This window comes from Leptonychotes weddellii, chromosome 2 (genome assembly GCF_054177405.1).
Source record: "Leptonychotes weddellii isolate Sample4059 chromosome 2, ASM5417740v2, whole genome shotgun sequence".
Taxonomy (NCBI): Eukaryota; Metazoa; Chordata; class Mammalia; order Carnivora; family Phocidae; genus Leptonychotes; species Leptonychotes weddellii.
In genome coordinates, this window is record NC_138370.1 from 87456957 (window position 1) to 87478279 (window position 21323).

The following is a 21323-nucleotide window of genomic DNA, read 5'->3' on the forward strand; positions in this document are numbered from 1 at the left end:
TGGGTGAACCTCATCCAACCTGTTGAAGGCCTAAATAGAACAAACACTGAGATTTCCCAAAATGGAAAAAATTCCCAAGACTGTAACATAGAAATATGTTTGAAAGGTCGAAAGCCTTCTGCTCAGTAGAATTTGGACTCAAGACTGTAATATCAACTGTTATCTGAATTTCCAGTCCACTGACTTGCCCTACAAATTTCAGACTTGCCTACTTCTGCAATTGCATGAGACAATTCCTTAAAATAAATCTCTCTCTCTCATTTTTGTGTCTGTCTATCTCTATCTCCCTCCTATTGGTGTTTCTCTGGAGAACCCTGACTAACAGACTTAGGGACTAAGGTTGATAGTTTTCTCTCAAAATGCCCCAGAAAAGCCAAACTTGAGCAAATGGGCAGTAGTGGTCTTCAGTCCTCAGCAGACAGGTTCTCCTAGAGCCTGACTATCTTGCCATCTTTTCTTATTTCTGAATACCAATTTTGATTTCCTCATTACTGTGTTCAGGAAATGCTATCATTTCTAATATGCAATTTATCTGAATGACCATCTGTGGTTTTGATACTCTATTTTCAGAGGCTTTCAGAAGGATTTCTTACAGCTTTTCTGTTTTCCTGTCTGGTTTTTAGTAACCCAAGGAAGCAAGGCTCCATGGAATTGATAGATAATGATGAATACCTGTGGATTTGGAGCTCCTCAATAGCAGCTTTGCATATGGACCATGCTCTTACTTTTTTGCATTTGCAGTAATAGGAGACAGATTCTCTGCATATTTTTTTGCCGAATTGTTAAGATGTACAATTATGATCATCTTGAATTTGTGGTTTCCATAAGGAAATGAAATTTTAAATGCTTTGTGACTCCATTCTATTTTGGAAACACAGCATACTATCAGAAGTTTTTTTTTTTTTTTTAAGATTTTATTCATTTATTCATGAGAGACAGACCGAGAGAGACAGAGGGAAAAGCAGACTCTACTGCTGAGCAGGGAGCCTGATGCAGGACTCGATCCCAGGACCCTGGCCTCACAACCTGAGCTGAAAGCAGACGCTTAACTGACTGAGCCACCCAGGCACCCCAGAAGTGTTTCTTCCTAAGCCTTGTTCCTTAACTAGCCTGTAAGCTCATAGAGACAGAACAATGATGTGCTCATTTTTGACTTTTTTCTAGAAGTGAACATAGTGCCTGCCAATAGTAGACATTTAATATAATTTTGAAAGAGTAATTATCAGTAGGATTGAAGATTTTATATATATTTTATTGATTGAGAATAAGCAATATTTTAAAATTTTGAATCAATGGATAATGTTCTCTATCCGAAATTAGTTTCTTTCTTAATGTCTATTCAAGAAAACTGTACTCAAGTGGTCACAGAACAGAAAACAAAAGATCACAAGGTGATGAGTCCAGAATCTTGGCAGAGTAAATGGGGACATGTTTTTCTCATACTTTCTGTAATCTTCATGGAGCCCTAGAAGGATGGACTTTCTTATTGATCCACTATATTGCATACCAAACTGAATCCAAGGAAAGTTCATTCAGACAGTGTCACTAAAATTGGTGGGAGAGAGAGAGAGCGTGCGCGCGCGCGAGAGACTTGAGTTAACCAATAAGTATTAAGTTGAAATTATAATAAAAATACCTCAAACCCAATGTTTTTATAGATGTGTTCTGCTGATTTTTCAAGTAAGAGTAATTCCTTTCTTATTTTTTTTTTTTTTAAAGATTTTATTTATTTGAGAGAGAGAGAATGAGAGAGAGCACATGAGAGGGGGGAGGGTCAGAGGGAGAAGCAGACCCCCTGCCGAGCAGGGAGCCCGATGCGGGACTCGATCCCGGGACTCCAGGATCATGACCTGAGCCGAAGGCAGTCGCTCAACCAACTGAGCCACCCAGGCACCCAATTCCTTTCTTATTTAAGTTATTCTAGAAAATAAAGGAGCTAAGTTGCTTACCTTATAATATGAGGCAAATGAAATCATAATTCCAAAAATGCAAAAAAATTATAGACCCTTTCACTTCTATAGAGAAACAAAATCTTAAGCTAATGGAATCCAATTGTGTGGACCAAAAACCATGATCAAATAGGCTCTATCTTAGTTATGCAAGGATAATTTTACATCAGAAATTTATCAATGTAATTTATCACATTAAAATGTTGACATAGAAAAATAATTACTGATACAGAAAATGCACTTGATATGGTAAATAACAGTTATTTAAATAACATAAATAACAGTTATTTAAAAATAAAATTTTAAAGGACGTTAGAAAAGGTAGCTTCCTTGATGTGGTAAAAGTTATTTATGAAAACCTTACAGCAAATATTATACTTAATGAAGAAATGTAGATGCTTCAAGGATAAGAAAAAGCTGCTTGTTCTTATTATAACAGTTTAATACTGAGTGATAGGTTCTGGCTAATGCTACAAGGGAAAAAGTAAATATTGGCAGAAGTAAAGCTTCTGATTTGCAGACATAATGCTACATAGAAAAGCATTAGAATCAACAAACTACTATTACTAAAACAGAGTTCAGTAAGTTTGCCAGATGTATATGATTGACTTAAAAAGCCAATAGGCAATTGGACATCCATAGGCAAATAAAAACAAAACAAAACAAAACCACACCTCAATCTAAACTTCACACCTTCCACAAAAGTTAACTCAAGATGGATCATAGAGTCAAAATGTAAATTGTAAATTATAAACATCTAGAAAAGACTATAGGAAAAAGGACACCCAGGACTCCAAGATGGCATCAGTCATACCAGTGAAGGAGAAGAAGCTCATGGATGTGAAACTAGGAGAGCTGCCCAGCTGGATACTGATGCGGGACTTCACCCCTAAGGGCATTGCTGGAGCATTTCAAAGAGGTTACTACGGTATTACAACAAGTATGTCAATGTGAAGAAGGGGGGCGTTGCTGGGATTTCTATGGTGCCTGCAGCTTATGTGCTTTTCAACTACTATCGTTACAAGGAACTCAAACACGAGCAGCTGCGCAAGTACCACTGAAGAGGGCCCAGTGTGGAGGCACATTCGGCATTCCTGACCATGACCTTTGCCTGGCACCCTTGAATCCTTTCATATTCTAATTCAGAATTAACATCCAATAAAAGATGACTGGTACTTGGGAAAAAAAAAAAAGCTATAGGAAAAAAATATTCAAGTTCTAGAGCTATTTTTTAGACTTGACACCAAAAGCATGATCCATAAGAGGAAAAACTGATTAATTGTACCTAAACAAAAATAAAAACCTCTGCTCTATGAATGACCCTGTTAAAAGAATAAAAAGACAAACTGCAGACTGGGAGGAAATATTTCTAAGTCACATACCCAGCAGAGATCTAATATCTACAATAGATTACACTCTCAAAACCCAACATTAAGAAGGCAAACAATCCAATTACAAAATTGGGCACAAGGCCGTAACAGTTTTTTCACCACAGAGGATATACAGATGACAAAAAAGAAAAAAAAAAAAACAAGTGAAAAGATGTTTAACATCATTAGCCATTAGAGAAATGAAAATTAAAACTGTAATGAGATATCACTAGACATCTATCAGGATGGCTCTAATAAATAGTAGTGATAATACCAAATGCTGTCAAGCATGTGGAGAAACTGCATCCCTCATACATTGCAGGGGAGAATGTAAAATGGTAAAGCCATGCTGGAAAGTAGTTTGGCAATTATTTTCAAACTAAAAATGGATTTACCATAAGAATCAGCAATTGTACTCCTGAACATTTATTTCATAGAAATGAAGACTTATTTTCATGCAGGACCATGTACACAAATGTTTATAGCAGTTTTATTCATAAGGTCCCCAAACTAGAAAGTATCCACAATTTAATAAAAAAGTGTGAATAGTTAAAAATGAACTATGGTACATCCATACCACAGAATACTACTCAGCAATGTAGAGGAATAAACTACTAATACATGTAAAAATTTGGATGGCTCTAAAGGGTATTATGCTGAGTGGGGAAAAAAAATTAAGTCACATACTATATGATTCCACTTATATATTCTATGGACAAAATTATAGAAATCGAGAACATCTTAGTGGTTGTCAGGGGGAGGGAATATTTATGGCTTAAAAGGGTAATGTGAGGGAGTCTTGTGGTATTGAATCCAATTGTGTGAACCAGAATACATGATCAAGTAGGCTCTATTTTAGTTATGCAAGGATGATTTTCATCAAACTCTATCAGTGTAATTCACCACATTAAAATATTAATTCAGAAAAATAAATATCTCAGCTGATACAGAAAAATGCACTCAGTATGGAATGACACTAATTTAAAATAAATTTTTAAGGGTGCCTGTGTGACTCAGTTGGTTAAATGTCTGACTCTTGATTTCAGCTCAGCTCATGATCTCAGGATTGTGAGATCAAGCCCTGCATTGGGCACCCCGCTGGGCGAGGAGCCTGCTTAAGATTCTCTCTCTCTCTCCCTATCTTTCTCACACACACTCTCTCTCCCTCTCTAAAATAAATAAATAACATTATAAAAGTAAGTTAGGAGTAGAAGGGGACTTCCTCAATGTGGTAAAAGTTATATATAAAAATCTTTTTATTTTACTTTATTTTTACTTGTCAGAGAGAGAGAGAGCAAGAGCACAAGCGGGGGGAGTGGCAGGCACAGGGAGAAGCAGACTCCCCGCTGAGCAGGGAGTGCGATGAGGGATTCTATTCCGGGACCCTGAGATCATGACCTGAGCCAAAGGCAGATGCTTAAGCAACTGAGCCACACAGGTGCCCCTATTTATCAAAATCTTATAGCAAATATTATAGTCACACTCTTATAATTGTGTAAAATGGTAACATTTATTAGAGCTACATACACATACACTCATGAGTGTATGTATAACTGATAAAGTATAAATAAGTGCTATGGATTGTACCAATGTCAGTTTCTTAGTTTAGATATTGCACTGTAGTTGGGTCAGGTGTTAACATTGGCAGAGACTGCAGAAAGGAGGCATGGGACTGGCTGCAAGCTCCTGTGAATCTAGGATTATTTCAAAATAAAAAGTAATGCTTCTCTCCCCTCTTCCCCCACAGAGCTAACAATTTCTCTATACAAACAGGAACCCGATAACAATACAATAAAGCTGAAATAGCAATCATAAGCAAAAAATAATATATCAAAGAACTTATTTAGCCAAGAACATGTAAAACTCAGTAAAATGTTACAGCACTAATAAAAGACATAAAAGTTGATCTGAATAAATACAGGGATACCTGGTCTTTAAAGAGATGAGTCAATAGCATAAAGAAGTAAATTCTCTACAGTCAGAATTCTACCTGGATTTATCTGAGGTTCTTGATACCTATTAGCTATTGTGACTAAAAAAACTGTAAAGCCAACGAATAGCAACAGTGAGGTCCTGGCTCAGTAGCTGACCAGTGGACAAAAAAAGACTCCTGAGAGTGTTTTTTTTTTTTTTTTTTTTTTATAGTAAGTTAAGACACAAAAACATGGCACCACAAATAAATGGGGAAAGGAGAGATACACTAAGTAATTGATACAGGAAACACTATCTGGAATAAAATATCTGACACTACGTATAACAATCAACCTCAAGATGAATTGAAGACTTAAATGTAAAGACAAAATTAGTTAATATGTTGGAGAATATGTTGGAGATTCTTTGTAAATTAGGGACAAATCAGAATTTGTTAAACCCTTAAAAACAAATTGTGTAACAAATTTATGATTTTAATTGAATAAAAATCAAGAGTTTTTCCCTGATGGATACTTGTTAAGCAGTTGAAGAATGGAATAGTTATTAATAAATAGTTAAGGAACAGTTGATGGAACGGGAGTCATGTTTTGGATATATAAAACTGATTAGGAGGGGCGCCTGGGTGGCTCAGCCATTAAGCGTCTGCCTTTGGCTCAGGTCATGATCCCGGGGTCCTGGGATCGAGCCCCGCATCAGGCTCCCTGCTCTGCGGGAAGCCTGCTTCTCCCTCTCCCACTCCCCCTGCTTGTGTTCCCTCTCTCGCTGTGTCTCTCTCTGTCAGATAAATAAAATCTTTAAAAAAAAAAAACTGATTAGGAATTAATATCTAAAATATTCAAGAAGCTGAAAAATAAGCTCTCAAAAAACAAAAATGAACAAAAGACGCAAATAGTCAATTTACAGAGAAGGAAATGAAAAGGCCACCATACATATGAAAAGATACTCAAGCTCATTTATAATTTGAAAAATGTGAATTGAAATGACATGTCATTATGTTGCTATAAACCATAAAGATGGGACTTCTGCTTCCAATCAGATGGGGTAGCAGGGATGAGATTTACTCTTTTCCTTAAAACAACTAACAGTTGGGAAAAATATATATGAGAAAATGATGTTCAGAAGTTGGTTTCAACAGACAAATAGATAAAGAAGATGTGGTCCATATATACAATGGAATATTGCTCAGCCATCAGAAAGGATGAATACCTATCATTTGCATCGACATGGATGGAACTGGAGGGGATTATGCTAAGTGAAATAAGCAGAGAAAGACAATTATATGGTTTCACTTATATGTGGAACATAAAGAATAGCATGGAGGACATTAGGAGAAGGAAGGGAAAAATGGAGGGGGGGAAATTAGAGGGGGAGATTAACCATGAGAGACTATGGACTCCGGGAATCAAACTGAGGGTTTTAGAGGGACGGGGGTGGGGGGATGGGTGAGCCCGGTGATGGGTATTAAGGAGGGCATGTATTGCACGGAGCCCTGGGTGTTATATGCAAACAATGAATCATGGAACACTACATCAAAAACTAATGATGTACTGTATGGGGACTAACATAGCACAATAAAATAAAAAATAAAAAAGAAAGACTCCTTATGTACAGAGAAATAAAGTTCATAGCAGATTTTTCATCAGAAACAACGCAAGCTAGAAGCAGAGCAAAACTTCAGAGACTGAAAGAAAATATTGCCACCCTAGATTTAGACACTTGTGAAAATACCTTTCAAAAATGAGAACAAAGATGTTTTCAAACACACAAAAACTGAAATAATTTTTTTTTAAAAAAACTGAAATAATTTATCAGTAGTAGATCTGCAATATAAAAATGTTAAAGAAAATCTTTGAAGCAGAAGGAAAATGATACCAGATGGAAATTTGGAGCTACACAAATAAATGAAGGCCACTAGAAATAGTAACCATGTGGGTAAACATAAACTCTTGTTATTTAAATCTCTTTAAAGGATAATTGACTAACGCAAAAGTGATATAATGTATTTTGGGGTTTATAACATATGTAGAAGGAAAGTGTATGGCAACAAAGCCAAAACCCAAGAACAGAGAAATAGCAGTATATTATTATAAGATTCTCATAGCATGCATGAAGTGGGATAGTATCTCTTGGAGGCAGACTTGATGATACAAATAGAAAATAAATTGCAAGATAATAGATTTAAATCCAACCATATTGATAATCACTTTAAATATAAGTGGTCTGAACCCACCAATTAAAGGCAAAAATTTCAGATTGGAAAAATATAAGATCCAACTATATGCTGTCTATAAGAAGCCCATTTGAAATATATAGACAAAAATAGATTGACCGTACCTCTGAAACAAATAATACATTATATGTTAAAAAAAAAAAAAAAAGGGCGCCTGGGTGGCTCAGTTGGTTAAGCGACTGCCTTCAGCTCAGGTCATGTTCCCAGGGTCCTGGGATCGAGTCCCGCATCGGGCTCCCTGCTCTGCAGGGAGCCTGCTTCTCCCTCTCCCACTCCCCCTGCTTGTGTTCCCTCTCTCGCTGTGTCTCTCTCTGTCAAATAAATAAATAAAAAATCTTTAAAAAAAAAAAAAAGATAGTAGGAAGGGAAAAATGAAGGGGGGAAATTGGAGGGGGAGAAGAACCATGAGAGACTATGGACTCTGAGAAACAAACTGAGGATTCTAGAGGGGAGGGGGGGTGGGAGGATGGGTTAGCCTGTTGATGGGTATTAAAGAGGGCACGTACTGAATGGAGCACTGGGTGTTATACGCAAACAATGAATCATGGAACACTACATCAAAAAAAAGAAACAAATAGAAAAAAATAGATTAAGCCTAAAGGATGGGATAGAGAAACCATGCTAACTATAATCCAAAGAAAGCTGGACTGTTATATTCCTATCAGATAAAGTAGATTTTAGATTAAACTATTATCAGGGATAAAGAGAGCCTTTTCAGAATGATAAAGGTGTCAATTCATCAAGAGGATGTAACAATCCTAAATGTTTATGCAGCTACTAACAGAGCTTCAGAATATATGAAACAAGAAACTGACAGAAATCCAATCAGAAATAGACAACACAATAATTATAGTTGGGTAGATTTCAGTATCTGTCTTTTAGTAATTGCTAGAATAGAAAAGCAGTAAGGAAATAAACCACTTAAACCATTTTATCAACTAACTTGACCTAATGGACATTTAAGAACACTCTAACTGTAGAAAACACATCCTTTTCAAGTGCACAAGGAACAATTATCAAGATATATTATACACTGGGCCATAATACAAGTCTCAATAAATTTAAAAAGGTCCAAGAGAACAAGTGTGTTCTCTAACCACAGTGAGATTAATCAGTAATCAATCACAGAAAGATATCTGAAAAATCTCCAAATATTAGAAACTAGATAATACACTTTCGATGGAAACCCAATATATCATCATTTGTAGGCAGTATTTAAAGTCGTACTTCGGATGAAATTTAATGTTCTAAATGCCTGTATCAGAAAAAAAAAGGACTCCAAGCAAAAACTTCAGTTTTTGACCTAAGAAACTATAAAAAGAGCAAATGAAAACAACCTCATGCCTTTGTCAAGAACACACAGTTACACGTTAAACTTAAAAGAATGATTGTCTGGGAGCAGCTAGGTGGCTCAGTCGGTTAAGCGTCTGCCTTGGGCTCACCTTATGATTCCAAGGTCCTGGAATCGAGCCCCGCATTGGGCTCCCTGCTCCTCGGGGAGCCTGCTTCTCCCTCTCCCTCTGCCTCTCCCAGCTCGTTCTCTCTCTCTCTCAAATAAATAAATAAAAATCTTAAGAAAAAAATGATTGTGGGTGGGGCTGCAGGATTGGACTATGAAATAGGCTTAAAAGAGAAAGAAAAATTAGGTGTTTTGGTTCTAATCTACATCCCAGGACTGTCCAGGGAACTCAGAGCTGGTGTTTTTTTTTTGTATTCCATGATGTGTTTCAAATCTCTTAAGCTGTAAATTTTAATGTGACAAGTGACATTAAATTGTTTGCTTGTGAAGATTCAACCCCCTTTTACTCACTCTCCATCCTTAATTGATGGATGTGTATCAGAAGGAACTCCTTAATACCCATAACTCCGGAATGAGGTCTTAAAAACCTAGAGTCTTTTAAAACTTTGCTCTAAATCTTACTAGATTCATGTTCTCTGGCATAATAGATTTAATTTGAGCATGTTAGATTTTCAGTTGAACAATATTCTGATAACTGGATTTCAAGAATTACTTGAATTCATGAAATCTTTGCAGAACGCTCTCTATGTCTGGGATGTACTAGGTGACATGGACACTGTGCTCCGTGGTCATGGCTGCAAAGATGAGTCGGAGGTGCCTGCTAACTATTACTCTAACACTTGAATGACCTGGGGACAAAGCAAGTATAAAAATAAGCCTATAGATAGAGTTAAGGGGCTGTGACAATAATGTGTGGAGAGTAGTGTGTGGGCATGGAAGGAAGAGTTGTGCATTCCAGCAAAGGAAGAGGGGAAATGTGGGGGTTTGGAAAAAGCTTCAGAAAGCCGAGGGAGTCAGAATTTAGAGTGAATGCTCGTCAGCTAGGAGTGGGGGATACATGCAATGAAGAGGGGCCACTTGACATCAAAGAGCGTAACGATTTCGGGAAAATGAAATTGCCTACGTCGCTTTGGAACATAAAGTGCCCTTGGTAGGAGGAGAAATGAGGCAAGAGATGAGGCTGACCACGGGCTCTCACAGCACTAGAATCCTGGTATCTTCTGTTTTAGTCTCATCTCTTCCTCTCTCAAACTCTGTGCTTCTAGTCTCTTCTCCTTGTACCTAGCAGTGTTCTGAAAGACTTTTTTCTTTTTATTTTAGCTGTAGAATTTGATTAACTTCTCTTTCATAATATTGCATACCAAAACTGTCATTCTTCAAATTTATTTTTACTGTTAGAATGAATGGGTAATGGTAATGTGTGATAGATAAGCAGAGTCTGATGGTCAATGCCATTATAATACATATAGCTACTTAAATTGTTAATCTATACATTTTTAAATTGGTTCTCAAATATACAAATGCAGTGAAAATTGCTTCCACTTTTACATTGATTTTCACACCATCCAACGTTTTTCTTGACTATTATTATAAAGGCTTTTGATAGATGAATTTCTTCAGTGACTGATTTTCAGTCATTAGGTAAGGCTTAATTTCACTGCTGCAGGGGAGGGCGCTGAGATCTGGGGTGGCTCAGCAGGCCACCTCCAGCGCCGAGGGGTATATAGCACAGGGGACTGTGGCCCCCAGCAGAGCCCACCCACAGCAGCTGAAGAAGAGCAAGCATGCCCAGGGCCCCAGGAAGAGGAGGAGGAGGTGCAGGTACTGACCTCCCCTGCAAGCCCACCATGCCATGGGGAAGGTGAAGGAGTTTGTGTGAAAGGTCTGGGAGGGACGCTGGAGGGTCATCCTATATGACGTACTCCCCGACCGGCTAAAGGACAATGACTACTTGCTACATGGCCGTGAGCACCGCTGCCCTCCTTCTGGGTTTGCTTCAAGAGCATTTTCCACCGCCATACAGAAACTGACAACATCTGGACCCATCTGCTTGGCTTTGTGCTCTTTCTCTTTTTGGGCATCTTGACCATGCTCAGACCTAATGTGTACTTCATGGCCCCTGCACAGGAGCAGGTGGTTTGGGGGATGTTCTTTTTGGGTGCAGTGCTCTGCCTCAGCTTCTCCTGGCTCTTTCACACCATCTGTTGTCATTCGGAGAAAGTCTCTCGGACATTTTTCCAAACTGGATTATTCAGGGATTGCTCTGCTGATAACGGGGAGCTTTGTCCCTGGCTCTATTGCTCCTACTGCTCCCCCCAGCCATGGCTCGCCTACCTCTCCACCATCTGTGTCCTGGGCATCTCTGCCATCACTGTGGCACAGTGGGGCCGTTTGCCACTCCTAAGCACCGGCAGACAAGGGCAGGAGTGTTCCTGGGGCTTGGTGTGAGTGGTGCTGTGCCCGCCATCACTTTACTATCGCCGAGGGCTTTGTCAAGGCCACCACAGTGGGCCAGATGAGCTGGTTCTTCCTCATGGCGGTGATGTACATCAGTGGAGCTGGCTTTTGTGCTGCTGGAATTCCTGAGTGCTTCTTCCTTGGAAAATCTCTTGGGAATCCATTCTCATCAGATTTTCCATGCCCTGGTGGTGGCCGCAGCCTTGGTCCACTTCTACGGGGTCTCCAACCTTCAAGAATTCCGTTAGGACCGAGAGGGTAGCTGTACTGATGATTCCCTTCTCTGAGGGGTGGGGGAGGAAATTCCCAAGTGTTTTTAAAAATAATTTCTTTGTTGACCTGAGAGGAAAAAAATTTTCCCTGCTGCAGATGTCCCCAGGTATTTGGGTCATCTTGTGAGAAACCATTAAAGTAGCATCTGTGGTTTCTCATTTATGGTTGATCATTATATCACCTTAGATTAGAAAATTTTGATTTAGCTTATTTAAAATGACGGTTTTATTTTTATAATTTTTATTGAAATATAAAATGCTTGTGGGAAAATACATGTTTTAAGTTTACATATCAATGATTTTTCAGGAAAAGACCGCATCTGTGTAACCAGCTCTAGGGTCAAGAAACAGAATATAATCTGCAGCCCTGACACTTCCCTCATACCCTTGTAGTTATCGTCCCCGTCCCTGCCGTGGGTGGCTACTATTCTAACTTCTAATACTGTAGATGAGTTCTGTCAATATTTGAACTTTATGTAAAGGGAATCATTACAGTATATTCTCTTTTTGGCTCTGACTTCTGTTGCTCAACATTTTGTGTGTGAAATTGATCCATATTGTGGAGTCTGCTTGTAGTTTGCTCATTCTCATTGCTGTATAGTATTCTATTGCATAAATCCACAATTTATTCATGCATCTACTGCAGATGAACAATTTGGGCTGTTTTCATTTTTTTTTTTTTTGTCAGTTTAAAGTGGTACCAAACTATTGGTAATTTGATTTTAACAGTAGTCCCTCTTCAAAGATGTGTGTTGTCTTTTACGTGAAAGTGTAAATCAAAATGTCCTAAGTCTTAACAAATGAGAGAAATTATGTGTTTCTATTACCTGGCACTATTGTTGATGGCAAAATAGCAAGGATTAGATATCTTGTAAAATTCTCCCTTCCCTCACTCCAAATCTATATTCCATTTTAAGCATTGCCAACCCTAACTATATGAAGATGGAGAAATGACTAAATCATGGGGATTACCACCATTCTGTAAATTAGGGAAAGACTGCTTTATCCATGTAGTGAAATTTGATCATTTAAATCAGGAATCGCTACTAGAACAGTGTAGATTGCAAACCTCCAAATCTGTGCTAAAAAGGGTTGAAATCCAGTCACCTTTCCACAGTGACAGGGATTTATGCAGGCAGGAATTTAGCTGGGAAAGAGAGTGCAGACATAGGACAGGTTTAGGGAAGGTTCTGAAAGCAGCAATAATGTGGGAAGCAAGAAGCATCTATTTTTCAGAAGATCTTGGATGAAAGATAGGCCTGTCTGTTTTGTTTACTAGTCTATCCTTATTGTCTAGAACAGGCATGTAGTAGGCAATAAATACCTTGGGATGTGGAATGATGGGCAGCAAAGCCTTCTGCCGAAAATCAGTGGGTAAGTGCTGGCTACCCAGATACTTTGCATATGGGTAAAACCAAAGACTAAAATTGTAGTAATAGAGAAAGTGAAGCAAGAAATGGATTTCTCTCTCAGTGCAGAGAGCTGGATCTGTAGAATGAAGTTCAGTGTTCCCCTAATTGTGCTGATTCAGTATCATTACTAGTCCGGAGTGAAGAGAAATGACCTTCATGTGAATCTTTTTTCTAGCTCCCTGCTATTCACTTACCGTTATGGAGAGAACCAGAGTCAGCCCATCTAGCAATATCGTAGCTGTGTCTAGAATCACAAAGCAGCACCTTCTCACATTTTTGCTTGTGCTTGAGGTGGCCGGACTTTCAAAGCCTATGATGGCCCAGGAAATCTCTGTGTTCATAAACAAGTGGCATATGGCATTTGAAATATGTAATCTGGTGTTTTCTAATAAACCATATAGCAGGAATTTTTTTTCTGGCATTTCAGACACTCTCAGGCATACTGGAACAATGACAATGGGAAATGAGAGTTTTAGAAATAGATATCTATAAATTGACACAGAGTGAAATGTAAAAGAACGAAGAAGTTGATTAGTTGTGTCTTTGGAGCAAGTGGTGGGATTAGGGGTAGTGGTTCTTGCATCTATGAGTGAGGCCGATCAAAGGGGGAGCCGGGCTTCCAGGGAAGCACATAATGACTCCAGAGAATTAAAGGAGGGAACTGAAAATTGTATTTCTTGGTATGTGATTCTGAAAATGTATTCTTCATAACACGTGCAGGCACAGGAGAAAAAATGTCAAAATAGTCTGCTGTAGGAACCCTGTACTTGTTTTCTTCCCTTGAGAAAGTGCTACTTCATTTGAATTGGCAGGATTTTAATGAAATAGCCGAGTGTAACCACTCAGATTTAAATCTGGCCTGGACTGTGGAGGAAATATGCTAGATCTCCCTTGTATATAAAACTTTGTATAGAGAAGGTCAAGAATGAATGTTTCCTTTGGGATTAGTTTTGGGGAATTATTATCCCTTTGAAAATACTCCTTAATGACTAATGTTGTTTTCTGATTGGCAAAGTATAATTCAGAGGCCACAGGAATGATCAATATAACAGTTTTCCCATGTACATGGAACTGTAATTTTGTTTTAAAGGAAGTGAGCATGTTGGAGACTTAGAAGTAGCATTTGCTAAAATTTCAGTAACACAAATGTGCCAGGACAATTCAATCATTAGAAATGATTTACTCAATCAATTTTTACTGAACAGAATTATCCTAATTTCAAGAATTTATTTTCTGGTGCTTTTCAGTAACTCTTTTTCTTCCCATCTTCTCTGGCTTCTGATGAGGCGCTGTCAGAGTGGCCCATCGGGGGAGTGAGCCAATTATGTCATGCAATGTCTTATTCCTGTTCATGCATTTCCAGGTTAGAGATTCATGTGCAAACTGAAGGGCTAGTGTTTTTTTTTTTCCCTTCAGTCCTCTGATACTGGAATGGGGCAGGCGGGTTGTTAAAGAACAATGAACTTTGGGAATGAGGGTACAATTTGTAAATTTCTCAAGTGCATTTTTTATCCATTATCTCATCCATTGTTTTTGTCTCCCTTTGGCATTATGTCTTTTTGTTTTGTTGTGTTTTAATTAAGGTAAAATTGACATAGCATCATATTAGTGTCAGGTGTACAACATAATGGTTTCATATTTGTATATATTGCAAAATGATCACCACAGTTAAGTCTAGTTGACATCTGTTATCATACATAGTGACAAATTTTTTTCCTTATAATGAGAACTTTCAATATCCACTGTCCTAGTTACTTGCAAATATGCAACACAGTATTATTAACTACTGTTACTATACTGTACATTACGTTCCCAGCTTATTTATTTTATAATAGAAATTTGTACCTTTTTGATCTTTTTCACCCATTTTGCCCACCCCCAATCCCCACCTCAGGCAACCACCAACCTGTTTTCTATATCCATGAGCATATTTTTGTTTGTTTTTTTAAATTCTGCATATAAGTGAAGTCATACAGTATTTATCTTTTTCTGTATGACTTATTTATTTAGCATAATGCCCTCAAAGTCTATCCATGTTGTCATAAATGACAAGACTTGATTCTTTTTATGGCTGAATAATATTTCATTACAAAATACCCATCATATTTCCTTTATCTGTTCATCTATTGATGGACATTTAGGTTATTTCCATATCTTGGCTATTGTAAATAATACTGCAATGAATGTGGGGTGCATATACCTTTTTGAATTAGTGTTTTCATTTTCTTCAGATAAATACCCAGTAGTGGAATTGCTGGATCATATGGTAGTTCTATTTTTTTGAGGAACCTTCATATTGTTTTCCATAGTGGCTGTACCAATTTGCATTCCCATCAACAGTGCATGAGGGTTCCATTCTTTCCAACACTTATTTCTTGTCTTTTTGATGATAACCATTCCAATAGGTGTGAGATGATATCTCATTGTAGTTTTGATTTGCATTTCCCTGATGATTAGTCATGTTGATTGAGCACCTTTTTGTGTATCTGTTGGCCATTGTATGTCGTCTTTGGAAAATGTCTACTTAAATCCTCTGCCCGTTTTTAATCAGATTGTTTTTGTTATTTTTTTTTTTTAAAGATTTTATTTATTTATTTGACAGAGAGAGAGATAGCGAGAGCAGGAACACAAGCAGGGGGAGTGGGAGAGGGAGAAGCAGGCTTCCTGCTGGGCAGAGAGCCCGATGTGGGACTCGATCCCAGGACCCTGGGATCATGACCTGAGCCGAAGGCAGACGCTTAACGACTGAGCCACCCAGGCACCCCAGATTGTTTTTGTTATTGAGCTGTATGAGTTCTTGATAGATTTGGTGCATGAATCCCTTTTCAGATATTTGATTTGCAAATCTTTTCTCCCATTCAGTATGTTTCCTTTTCATTCTGTTGGTGGTCTCCTTTGCTCTGCAGAAGCTTTTTAGTTTGACATAGTCCCATGTGTTTATTTTTGCTTTTGTTTTTTGTACTTTGGTGTCAAATCCAAAAAAGTCTTTGTCCAGATTTGGGTCAAGGAGCTTATTGCCTCATAGGTTTTATGGTTTCAGATCTTGCATTCATATCTTTAAGTCTGTTCTTATTTTTAATGCTTCTCTAAGAGGTAGGTTGGGAAAGGGAAAGGATGTGTTATTTGCATGAATTTTGTTACCTGAATACATTGTGTTTGAGAGGATGAGTTGAGGCTCATGAGAAAGCAGTTTGTTTACTATTTAAATGCTTTTATATTTTATAAATAATACTTTTTGGTTATTTATGGTCTGTGGTTATTCATAATATCTTTGTTCTAATGATATTCAATGACAAATTCACTGATTTATCCACTGTCTCATCAGAACTGGGGAAAAACTTGGATTGGCTGTTGTGATGAGTTGACTTTAAGACTCTGTTTATCATTATTATTATTATTGCTGCCCAGTATATATATTTTTAAAAATTAATTTTAAAAAGTAACAGCAGTTTTAGGTTTAGGTTTACAGAAAAATTGAACAAAAAGTACAGAGAGTTCCCATATATTAGTAGCTCTCCTTGCTCTCCCCCAGCTGTTTCCCCTATTAGTAACATCTTGCATTGGTGTGGTACATTTGTTACAATTGATGAGTGAATATTAATACATCATTCAGTTAATACTGAAGTTAATAACAACAACTCTGTGTTGTACAGTTAGTGAAGTTGTTTTTTGTTTGTTTGTTTGGAGGGAGGGAGAGAGAGGACGAGCTGGAGGGAGGGGCAGGAGAAGGAGAGAGAATCTTAAGCAGGCTCCATGCCGTATGTGGAGCCACCACAGGGTTTGATCTCACAACTTTGAGATTGTGACCTGAGCTGAAAACAGGAGTCGGACGCTAAACCAAAGGAGTCACCCAGGCGCCTGTCTGTGAGTTTTGATAAATGTATAATATCAGGTATCCACCATTACTGTGTCATACAGAATAGTTTTACTGCCATAAAAATCTTTTGTGCTTTAACTAATTCATCTCTCCAGCTCCCACCCTCCTCCCACTGAACCCCTGGTGGCCACTGACTATTTTACCATCTATATAGTTTTGCCTTTTCTAGAATATCAAATTGTTAGAATTATATACTATGTAGCCTTTTCAGATTGGCTTCTTTCACTAAAGAATTTGCATTTAGGTTTCTTCAATGTCTTTTTGTGGCTTATTAAGAGCTCATTTCTTTTTACTGTGGATAATAGTCCTTTGTAAGGAGGTACCACAGTTTATCCACTGTCCTATTGAAGCACATCTTGATTGTTCCCAGTTTTTGGCTATTCTAGTCTTTTGATGCCAATAGCCACACTCTTCCCCTGTGGTAGGTTAAAAGATGTCCCTCCAAAGATATGCAGGTTCTAATTTCTGGATCTTGTGAATGTTACCTTATGGCAAAAAAGGACTTTGCTCATGGGAATAAATTAAGGATCTTGAGCTGGCAGTTTAGCCTGGATTATCCTAAATGCAGTCCCATGTATCCTTATAAGAAGGAGGCAAGGGAAGATTTAATAAGAGAAGGTGCTGTGACAGCAGAGGCAGAGATTGAAGTGTGGTGATTATGAGCCCAGGAATGCCGGCAAGCCATCAGAAACTGGGAGAGGCAGGGACCGATTCTCTCCAGTGAGAGTGTGACTCCGCCTAGATCTTGCTTTCAGCCCATTGAAACTGATGTTGGACTTCTGGCCTCCAGAACTGTGAGAGAATGGATTTATGTTGTGTTAACCCACCCCATCTGTGGTGATTTGTTACAGCAGCTGCAGGGAAGGACTACTCTGTCTGTGCCACATTGGAGTCAGTCTGGTGAACACGACTTAAGGAACTCGGCTGAAGCAGTTGGATGTTCCCCACTACCCAACCCCGACCCCAAACATGAATTATGGGCAGAGGCAAAAAGGTCTAAAGGCAGCTGGAGTTGATTCATCCTAGCAGGTGACTGTTGGTTCTTTCCTGCTGCTGTGACTCTTACGCTGCCTAGCTTCTGATTTTTTTCTGAGACTGGTTCTTCAACTTTTGCCTTGGTCCTATGAGTATATCCATATTCTTATACAACAGGTTCACTTATTACTGTAGGCAGAGTTGTTTTCTGTATTTTTTTTTTAATTCTATATAGTTGCTTAGAAATACTGCTCTTAATTTTCTTGTTTCCATCAGTTACCATCTAATGTTACTCTGCTCTTAATTTTCTTGTTTCCGTGAGTTACCATCTAATGTTACTCTCAACTTTTGAAATTCAAAATGAGAGTTTAGTTGTTGCTCCTGAGTTGCTTTCCTAAGGCAGATGAGAACCCCTAGGGCATTCTTAATCACATGAATACGTGAGGGCCCCTAGAATGAAAGGGGTGGGTAAAATAACTTTTTGGTTGTGATATGAGATATCAGTAGGATTTTTCTCTTTAATAATAGTAATAGAAGATTTACAAAAACAATAGACAGCTGGGAATGGGAAATGATAAAAGGTAGAATAAACACTACAAAATTATAGAATTCATTTTTATCAGTTTTAGTTTAGACCGTAAGAGTATATCTGTAGTGAAGCAATAATAGCACACAGAACTCAGCTTGTATTCCTTTTTTCTAAAGCTCATTTTAACAAATATCAGGCTATGCCAGTTTCTGAAGCACTGAACAAATAGAGACTTTGGACATGACCCTAGCACAGAGCATGATGCACAGCAGATTATCAATTGAATGAATGATTGAATGATGAGCAAACATGAATCTAGTGAGCAGATGAAGCAGAAAGGTGAAGGTTCATTTCTTTAGAATGAGATCATTCCTAAGATATCACCTGATGTAAACTCCTTTAGGAAATTTGTGAGCCATCATCATTCATTTTATTGATCTGAAAGTGGTAGAAAAAAATAGAGAGAAAATAAGTAGAAAATTATTTCCAGCCTTATCTTATGAAAGCAAAACAGTGAGATGAAATCTTTCCTCTTTGTAGCACCACGAAACAATGGTGACCTGCTTATGTAATCTACAAAGGAAGTGTTTGTTTATGTAACCCCTTAGCTATGCCTTTAACGTTCAGAAGGGTGAAAAAATTTAGTTCATTACTGAAAACTCTCACTATTAAATAATCAGGCACATCAGGGGGAAGCAGGGAATGGTGTGAGACAGTTCTTTTGTTTCTTTCCTAGCTACATAGCCATTCCCACCACAGGTGGGGGCTGCTTTCTCCTCCCCGCCACCACCAGGAGCCCTGGGTGTTTTCATCCACCTGCCCCACCCTGCCCTGTATGCACACACAGTCATAAGGTTCTGCTTCTTCATCCTCTCAAGCTTTGGTTGGAGCCGTCAGTTGTTCAGTTCATCTTGGTTTTTCCCTGGCACATCTGGGATGAGGGTGCTTCAGATGTGACCGGTAGAAGGGGAGAACAAAGAAAGACAGTTTTCTGCTCCAGCTTCAAGGTAACATACAAGGGAAATAAGCTGTTCATCTGCTAACACAAACGATCCCTCAGCACACGACCCTAGTGCTTTATTATGTTTGGCAGTGCCTTTGTCTGCCTTTATTGATTTACTGAGGTCTGCTAAGGTTGCTCAGTTTTTAGCATAATGCTTGCGCTATCATGCTAAAAATTCTCTGTTGCTTTCTTCTGCCTTACATCTGTTTATCATTCTAGCAAGACAGGCTTTATGGTTTGGGCATGGCAAAAGACCAATTTACTCACAATATTTCTTGGTTCCTTTACTTCCTATTTTTCTATTAGTCTTTTCCCTGAATGTTGTTTTAAAGAAGACATGCATTAAGGCTATCACAGACTGATTTACATGATTACTTCCCTGTCAGATAAGAGAGCCTTCTGGGTTTGAGACACAGAGGCGCTTGTTTGAATAGGGGAGAATGAGAATATGGAGGGAAAATTAAAGAGTCCCTGTGGAAGTGCCCAGAAAAGTCACGTACAGGCAGGATGCCACAGTTATTTCTGTGGCAACCAGGGGACCACCTATGGTCATGGGCAGAAGGCAAGGAGGGCCAGCCCTGCTTATAATTAGAGGGACTGACAAGTTTCAGGGGACTGGCAGTTCCTTGCAAAGGAATTGCTGAAAGTGACAGTGTTTTTAACTTTCTCTTTGAAAATGATTTCAAACTTACAAATGGATAGTATTTTAAGAAGGCATGTGTTTTGGTAAAATTAGTGAAAGTCGCAGGGAATAAGAGGTTGCAGTGACATTAAGATGAATTCCTGTTTCTTATGCCCTAGGTAGATGGGTGCTGAGGAGTAAGACCCAGGGGTTATGGGGAACTGAGCTGCTTTCTCTTGCGCTGCTCTTGGCTTCCTATGCTTCCCCTTTCTTTCTCTTACTTGCCTTCCTTCATCTTCTCCTGCTTCTCCCCACCTTTACTCCTTTTCTTTTTCCTATCCTTCCCTTCTGTTTTTTGATCCTATTGAAAATTTGCTCAGCTATATGAGCCTCAGTTTTTTAGACTGTAAAATGAGAAAAAAATGTCCGCTTTACAGTGCTTAAGGAGGATTAATACCGGTAAAGTGGGATACTGTGTAGTGTTCCTGGTTGAATGCCTAGAACAGAACACAGGTTCAATAATCATTTCCCTTTCCTTTCTGAGTCTCATTGTTTTTGTTCATAAAATGTTAATTAATAATAACTATCTTTTTCTGTTGTGGTTATATACCTAACAGAAACACCAGATACAGCACAAAAAAAAATAAAATAAAACAAAAACCTCTCACTATTCCAAAGCTACAGAAATGAATAATTCTGGGTTGTACAAAACTTCTGGAGACATCCTACAGAGATACAAAGAAAATGCTCTATCTTAACCTAGAAGGAAGTAAACATGAACCTGGAAATATACATGGTAACTATGTTTCAAGATGACTTGAAAATGTCCTGGTGATGATAAAGACAGTGATATCAAGATCAAATTGATCTTTAAAGTCAGTACAATTCCAGTCCTAACCCCAATAGGAATTCTAAAATTTATGTGAAATAGCAAAGGTCCAAAAATAGCAAGACACCTCTAAAGAACCAAGGCAGGGCTACTTGCCCTACCAGGTATGGTGTTTTATTTACAAGTATGGCCATTAAGATGGCGTAGTGTAGACACAAGGATAGACAAACTAATGAATGGGTGTGGGGAGAAGATGGCAGGGGAGTAGAAAGGCCAGAAGCAGACCTATCATCTATGGAAATTCAATATATGCAGAACACTGGAGAAATTACCCATAATATTTGGAAAATTGATTATCTCTACAAAAAGTTTTGATTGATTTTCTACATCTTGCAATACACAATAACAACTGTCAAGTAGAGCAAAACTAAAATATAAAAGGCAAGATGGTACAACTTTTAGAAGGCCATATAAGAAGAATATCTGTGGGACTTCAGGGTAGGAGGAATTTCTTAACAAAGCATATAAAAATGCAGTCCAAAAAGGAAATAATTGATAAATTTAGT

General features: G+C 38.2%; 2 pseudogenes; both read left to right on the forward strand.

Annotated features, from left to right (window-relative positions):
• The first annotated feature begins 2716 nt into the window (after nucleotides 1–2716).
• LOC102731691 (ATP synthase F(0) complex subunit f, mitochondrial pseudogene) lies at nucleotides 2717–3375 on the forward strand (annotated as a pseudogene).
• A 6066-nt stretch (nucleotides 3376–9441) lies between these two features.
• Nucleotides 9442–11515, forward strand: LOC102733194 (adiponectin receptor protein 1 pseudogene; annotated as a pseudogene).
• Nucleotides 11516–21323: the final 9808 nt, after the last annotated feature.